A 7,968-nucleotide genomic window follows, 5' to 3' on the forward strand; every position below is an offset into this window, starting at 1 on the left:
CCATTATACTGGTGTTTGAACATCAAAATACATAGTCACAATTAAATTTTTATTAGAAGGCAAAAAAATGGTTAACAAAACAGTTGCAGTAACTAGTACCATATATATACATGAAACACCCACTGCATTCTCTATACTACATAAACTCTCCCTTAATTGTTTAATATATCGATTTCTATATACAATATTTTACAAAAGCTAGCTGATGATATAGTCAAGGAAATTATAAATATTCATGGATTACTGTCTGTTTGATGTGACTTTGTGCAAGATGGTACATCCATTTAATTAAAAAAAAAAGTAATGCAGGAACACAAATTGCCATTCATTAAGTACAGCACTGTATGTAAGAGATAAATGGATGTAGCATCTTGCATGAAGTCACAACAAACATTAGACAGAAAAGAATGATACGTCTCTACATAAATTATTCATTTAAACATAATAAAAATTATTCATTTAAATATAAAAATCTAATCAAAAGACTGAAAATAATAAGATAAATTTGAGTGATAAACAAATTACATGAATATTTATAATTTCCTCGACAACAGTCGGCAAAAGTGCTCTATATCATATTCCTTCAGGATCCCCACCAGAATTAGGTTTTCCTAGATAAATCATCATAGTTTTCCCTACTTCAGTTTCATCAGTTGATAATTGTCTTGTTCACCAGAATATCTGAAAAGGATAATCAATATTAGTAAATTGCATATCTGCAGTACTACACATAGTCCAACAATATAAAAGCCTTTATATTCAGTTACTTATACCACTATTATTACAATTTGAGTTAAAATCTAAGTTAGAAAAGCATAAACCTCTGAACCCAAGGGGTCGAGTAGGAAAAGTAACCCTATACAGGAAGGTAAAAGTGGACAAGAAAAAAATGGTGCAACTTTGTGTACTCTCAAGCAAGTGAACTCAAATCCAAGACAGTGGAAGACATTGGTACAGAGGCTATGGCAGTATCCAACTTTAGAAGTTTTGATGTCAAAGTATTAATTCATTTAAAGGGTTAACAATTAAGGTTTAAGTCATTTTTTAACTTTGTGGGATTTGATTTTGGTGTTAACCCCTGCCAAGGCTAAATGATAATGGCACTTATGGTTTCTGTGCTTTAACATTACACTGCACTTTTATAATGGATTACTTTGCATTACTTTTAAACGTTACTGAATGTGTGGATGAAATACAAATGCAACTCATGTTTTGAAGGTTTCACATACAGTACTTATATTTTGACTATCTACCAGCATCCATGGCACTTCACTGCACCTGCATCCCCATCTAAAAGCTAGCAATAGGCAGTTCTACAAAGTGCCAATTTACACACTGCAAAAGCCATACCCTACACCTAACAGCATTATACAGCACTCACTTATTATAATTCCACACAATGTCGTGTTCTTGAACCCTTTCTTGCATGTATTTGTTTTCGTCTTCCAGCCAAGACGACCTTCCCGGTTGAACTCATACTATAGTCCACTTGTCATGCAGAAGTCAATCATGGTTTTGACTGCTGACGGTTGCTCCCCCAAGAATCTAGAGTCTATGTACCTAGAAATAACATTCAATAAGAGTGGTTATACGAAAGTTTTTGATAATTATTAGTAATGAAATCATTCTACATACTATGGCCTTTTCTTATCTTTAGTAATGTCAAAGTAAAAGTTTTCAGTACTGAAGCATAATAAACATCATTGTGCATATCACGGTAACTGACATGTAGCTTACCAGTGACTTTCTAAGGGGACTGTCCCCATTTATCTGTTGTTCAAAGTCCTCAAAGTCTACATATCTTTGTATTGGTAGCAATCCGTCCAGCAGGGATAAATCAGGTCCAGTGGGTGCAGCAGCCTGAGTTTGTTTCAAATGTTCGATGGTACCTATCATGTATTTCTAGTGACTTCTGCTGATCTTGCACCCTACTTTCCAATTTTGTCATTGTCATCACGAGGTCGCATCACTTCCACCATAAGAGGTCGCAAGACTGAAAAAGAAATCAATATTTTCCAATATCTAAACAGAAGTGTGTTAATTTAAATGTAGTTAGCACAAATCTCTTTTCATAAATAGCTTCACCAACACAGGAAATAAAAGCTGATTTTATTGGTTACACAGGTACCAACTGATTTACAATATTCAATTTACTGAAAAATTGAGGAAACTGTCAACAGATACTCTTTGGAAATCTGTATAAGCAAAAAGAAAAAAGGTTGATAGCCCCACACACACACACAGATTGCCAAGCAATTAGTAAGCTAGAAAGACTATATTTTCACATCCCATCGTTGCTAAAAATTTCACCACTAGTTGCCTGTGTATGTGAATTATTTTCTACAGTAGCTTTTTTATTCCCATGCAAAGTTCTCTATAGTCCTTAAATTTTCTTTTTGGCATGACGATTCAAGGTCCATGTACTTGCCATAATGAACAAACCACAGCTTCACAATTCTTGAACATACAGGGGACCTGAGACAGAAAAATATCAAGATATGGTGTGGGAAAAAGCTTATTTTGGCTTGTTGTCCTAATTGAAAGTGGGTACCAATTTTATGGATGGCAAAGCAACTAGTGGGGGAGGTTGTGATGTAAATTAATTAGCAGAGGGAGAATTCAGATCTGGATGAAAAGGTAAGGTACAGTTGTGTTGTTGGTGGAGGACATCAGCCAGGTCAGGGAAACAAACATGGTGGAAGGTGGAAAACAACAGGTCATGGAAATTGAAGTCGGAATGAATTCCAGAAAAGGCCAAAGTAAAAGAAGCAATAGATAAAACTCTAGAGGAGTGACGTCTCCTTGTTAAGACATCAAAGAATGTTCAAAAGGTCGGCCTCATGACAACAGTAAGCTAATAGATTTAGACCACGACGATGATTTTTTAGCTACATCCACCCACAAGGAATCAACAAGTGATAGGAAGGAGTCATGCCCATGTGGGCAATTGCAAGGTCCAGCTTGGCCCAGAAGACGAAAGCCAAGTGTGATAAATGCAAAAAATTGTTCTGCACAGGCCTAAACAAGCCTCGAATGAAGAATTTCTTGAGGTCGATAAAAATGACAGAAAAGGAAAAAGGCCTAGATTGGTATTGCAGTTACTCAAAGAAGATTGCAGATCATACAAAGAGAATTAGAAAAAAGCAAAAAGCAATTGAAGAAACTGAGAAATTGCTGAAAACAAGCTTATATAGGTATTGCATGAGATGCTAAGAAGAGGAACACTAGTATTTGTATAGAATGTAATGGAGGGTACATGCAAAAAGGGTCAATAAGTCAGGATGAGGAAATTGCTATGAGAAAGGATAGAGGAAAAATCCCAGATCACCAAGAATTTTGGAAATATGGTGTTGGATGGAATAAAAAGTGCAGAGAAAGTAAAAATGGAGAATAAATCAATTGGTGAACTAAAGTTACTCAAAGAAGATTGCAGATCATACAAAGAAAAATTAGAAAAAGCAATTGGAGAAACAGAGAAATTGCAGAAAACATGACAGTCAGCAATCAATGGAGCTTCATGGAAGACCTGAAAACCCTAAATGAAAACCTAGTGAAGAATATGGAAAACAAACAAGGTACAATCAAGGAAAGGACCACTAAAATAATGTCAAGACTAGAGAGTAACTCCAACCTAACCCTGACAACAAGCAATGCTTGAATAGCGAAGCCCTGAACAGGGACCACGATTAACAGAGGGGTTGGGAAAATCAAAGTGCACCTAAAGATAAGGATAAGCTAACAAGAGCAGAGTGCAGGTTCTTTACGACAGGAAAGTGCAAGAAAGGAGACTGTTGTGAGTTCCTGCGCTTACGACAGGAAAGTGCAAGAAAGGAGAGACTTGTGAGTACCTGCACTTATGACAGGAAAGTGCAAGAAAGGAGACTTGTGAGTACCAGCACAAGTGGAAAAGCAGAATTTATAAAAGATCCCAGAACAGGCAGGGCAGAAAAAGAGGTAAACCAAAGGACAGTATATAAGTTCTACAAAGAGGGTTATATTGTGAATATGACAGGAACTGTAAATACAGCCACAGAGTCATTAGCCAGAATAGGACTATAGTACGACAAAATTAGGTAGACCAAAGATGAGAATGTAAGCGTTTCAAAGAGGGGCACTGCAAATATGGTAGAAACTGTAAATACAGTCACAGAATCAGAAGCCAAAATAGGGCTATAATAAATGGAAAAGGCAAGGTACCAAGAAATAAGACATGTTGCACTATGAGCCAGAATAAAAGAGCAAGCAGAGATGAGGATGAGCAGTATATGTGCAGGTTTTAAAAAAAAAAAAAAAAAAGCAATCAAAGAAATAGCAGAAGAGCAATTAAGAGCCCTTTATGGACAATTTGGAAACGGACAAATAGCTCGGTGAATACATGTACCAAATATATTATAGAAATAAATGGAATGAGATAATGCCAAAAAAGGTACCAAGAAATGAAACACGTTGACTATGAACCAGAATAAAAGAGCAAGCAGAGATCAGGATGAGCAGTATATGTGCAGGTTTTTCAAAACAAAGATCAATCAAAGAAATAGTAGAAGAGCAATTAAGAGCCCCTTATGGACAATGTTGGACAAAAAGCTTGGTGAACATGTACCAAATATAAATCGTATAGAAATTAATGGAATGAGGTATGCCAAAAAAGCACTGAATAAGGTAAATAAAGATAAGAATTAATCAAGATATCTGAGACTTTCAAACAAAAGAGGAAAGAAATAAAGAAAGCTGAGGAAAACAAAAAACATAAGGGAACATGGAAACAAAGGAGGCATGTATCATAATGAAAGCCAGACTGAATATGTTGAACTTAAAGGCTAGCTTCTTGGGTAAATTTCAGGACGAGTGGGTCTGTGATATATGCAGTGGAGGAGGACATCACCGAACATTATTCATGTGTAAATCAATTAAAAAACAGATCAGGACGTAAATATAGACATGGAAATCCCCTAACAGAAAACTGGGGGGCAATACATAAGGATAGCCCACAAAATTAAGAATCGTTCTTATACCTGGAACGCGATGGATGTCAAAGCTAGTAGCATTGCCCTGCCCTGCCTCAGTTATATTAAGAAAAAGAAATGAAAGGGGGTTGGTTTAAAATTAAAGTAGAAATATTGTGTTATATCTAATTTGGAAACTTCTTTAATTTTGGGGGGTTACTATTGTTGCAGAAAGGACAATAGACATGAATTAAAATACAGGTAGTGTTCAAGTTACAATAATTTGTCCTATGATAATCCGATTTTACGATGGGGTTAACAATTAATACTGATACGACAATATTTTGAATTATTTTAAAATTTCACTCACAATGGACGCAGGCAGCAGAGTACATCAGGGAGCGAGAGAGACCAAATACAATAGCCTAAATTTATCCCGTCTTCTAGTTAAAAAAAGTCTGAAAACAGCAAAAGAGAATGATGAAGGTATTGTTTTAACGTTATAATTGTGTAAATGTAAATGTGAAGTCATGAACAACCGAATGATAGTAAGCAATTACCGCAGTCAGTTATAAATGGTGATATGTAGCATAGAATGATGTTTTTATGCAGAAAGTTATTTGCTTATAGATCAAAGCTCAGCAAGGAAATATACTGCTAATGACTATCATGCAATAGCAACAAGGATAAAACTCCTGTAAAACTTGTGCCATCGAACACAACCATAGATAAAATTGTGCCATCAAACACAACCGTAGATAAAATTGAGAGAAAATCATTTATCAAAACTATTGGGCTTGAAATAACACATTTTACAGTTTTTTTTTTTTAGACCAATAAAAAAGATAATGCAAAAGCTTGTATTACGCTGAAAACCAAGTGAAAATAGTGAATGGAATCATGTAATTTTTTTTTATTTTTTTTACACAAAAAAATATGCCCCTGATGCAATCTTTTAATAATGAAAAAAATAATTTAGTTCACAACAAATGTATTCAACGTCATATTTCAACTTAAACACGTTGTCTAACGAAAAATGACCTTGTCTCATAATAAGTAAATATCTGGAAAAATTCATTTATGCTAACTAGAAGCTAGAAAAAAAATTTGCTCAATTGAGTTAGGGTAAAAAACCACTTGGTACAGGGGTGGACCATGTACGATCAATGTGTACAACCCCAAGAAAAGTACATTATAACGTGTCCTGACACCGGAGTAGAGGTCTTTAGCTCCGTTTCTCACCAACAAGAAGTGCGTCTGATGCCATCTCCGATGTCAGGACGCGTTATAATGTACTTTTCTTGGGGGTGTACACATTGATCGTACATGGTCCACCCCTGTACCATGCGGTTTTTTTACCCCAAATATGGCAAAATAAACTTGTATGGGCCACCAACTGATTTCTAAATCAAAAAAACATTGCCACCACTACCTTTAAGTTAGTATTTTATAATGCAATACATAATACAAGAATACCTACAATATTATTGGATACAGTGAAGTGGTGTAGAACTTATTTCATAATTATATGCAGCCATCAGCAGCCTGACATCACTCAATTTGTACAGAGTCTTGACTGATTCTCGTTTTGTGTCCAATTTTTTTTTTCTACTAATATATCATAGTCAGAATGCACTGAACCTCCAGAATTGGCTTATATCAATTAATAAATTACTATACCGCATGTGTAATATAGAGAATACTGTAGGCTACGCTACTGTATTCGTATGTCTACACTAGGCCAACACTTTAATTTTATTCAATTACTTCGTACTGAATTTTCATAAGCACACATAGCCTACATTGAACCTAGAAAATATGCTGAAACTAATAATTATTATGCTGTATACCTATGTATAAAGTAGTGTAGGCTAGGCTACCCTATAGTAGAGATGGGTTGCAAATTACCCTAGTGTAGGCTAGGTATATTCGAGATATGATTTTTCCATAAGTAGGAGAATACCTGTAAAACAGTTTTAAGTACTAACGTTAACAAAGTTAAACTGAATAATGAGTAAAACTAACAAGGAAATAAGCTTAGGATCCAGGAACTAGTTTTCCTAGAATGCCACTCATGACCTATCCAGAACTTGCCTATCCAATCTCGTTTAGGGTTCCGTGCCCTGACCTGGCTTTAGGGGCATCTGGAGTCTGGACCCCGCTCTAATAACACAACTAGTAGTAGCTACCACTCCGAGGTTGTCCTACTCTTAAAGAATTTAGCTTATTCACAGGTACTTGTTCCTCTTGATAGCCTAACCCACATACCTAGTAGCTAAACACATGAACTTAATATGCAAACACTTGCTACTCACAATTGTCTTACAAAGCACGTTTGTTCTTCTTGGTGATGATTTTGCGCCTGCAGATTGCAGAAATGGTCAGCAGTAGTGCTCTTCAGAGACGGGAAAATTTCATGGTTTTAAATTTGACCTCAGCCAGTCCACGTGAGTGTAGTAGTAGTAGTAGGCGGTGTTTGTCTTTGAAACAGCTCCTCCCTTGCTTGTTGTTATTCCTCCTTTGTTTATGTAAGGTATCTGTAGATCTATATAACTATTTCATTCATCTTGTGTTTGGTAAAGTGTCTCTCTGTAATGCATAGTTCTTTTTTTAATTCTTTCCTATTTTCAAAAGGTCTACAAATAAAAGCAAAAAGTATATTCCTCTTCATAGTGTCTTGGAATGTTTCAAATGAGTAGGTTTAACATAATTTCAAATTTGGCAAACATAAGAAAATGTGCTAAAAATATGCTAAGTGAAAAACAAAATGCCAAATCAAAATTTTGGATACCAATTATGTTTGAGAAGTAAACACACAAACCAATCACATATATATATATGTATGTGGCACTTTTCAAACCAGATTGACATCCAAAATTTCTATTTGGCACATTGTTTTTTTAGTTTGACATATTGTTGGTGTATTTGCTTTGTTTTCCAAATTTGATATATATATATATATATATATATATATATATATATATATATATATATATATATATATATATATATATATATATGTGTG

General features: G+C 35.0%; 1 long non-coding RNA gene across 1 annotated transcript; it reads right to left on the reverse strand.

Moving 5' to 3' along the window:
* Window positions 1-226: 226 nt before the first annotated feature.
* On the reverse strand, window positions 227-7,457 carry LOC135207197 (uncharacterized). The gene is made up of 4 exons (XR_010312924.1): window positions 7,259-7,457; window positions 1,738-1,993; window positions 1,382-1,560; window positions 227-681 (listed from the first exon to the last, which is right to left on the reverse strand). It is a non-coding gene; the product is annotated as an uncharacterized LOC135207197 (long non-coding RNA).
* Window positions 7,458-7,968: the final 511 nt, after the last annotated feature.

Source organism: Macrobrachium nipponense, chromosome 32 (assembly GCF_015104395.2).
Source record: "Macrobrachium nipponense isolate FS-2020 chromosome 32, ASM1510439v2, whole genome shotgun sequence".
NCBI lineage: Eukaryota > Metazoa > Arthropoda > Malacostraca > Decapoda > Palaemonidae > Macrobrachium > Macrobrachium nipponense.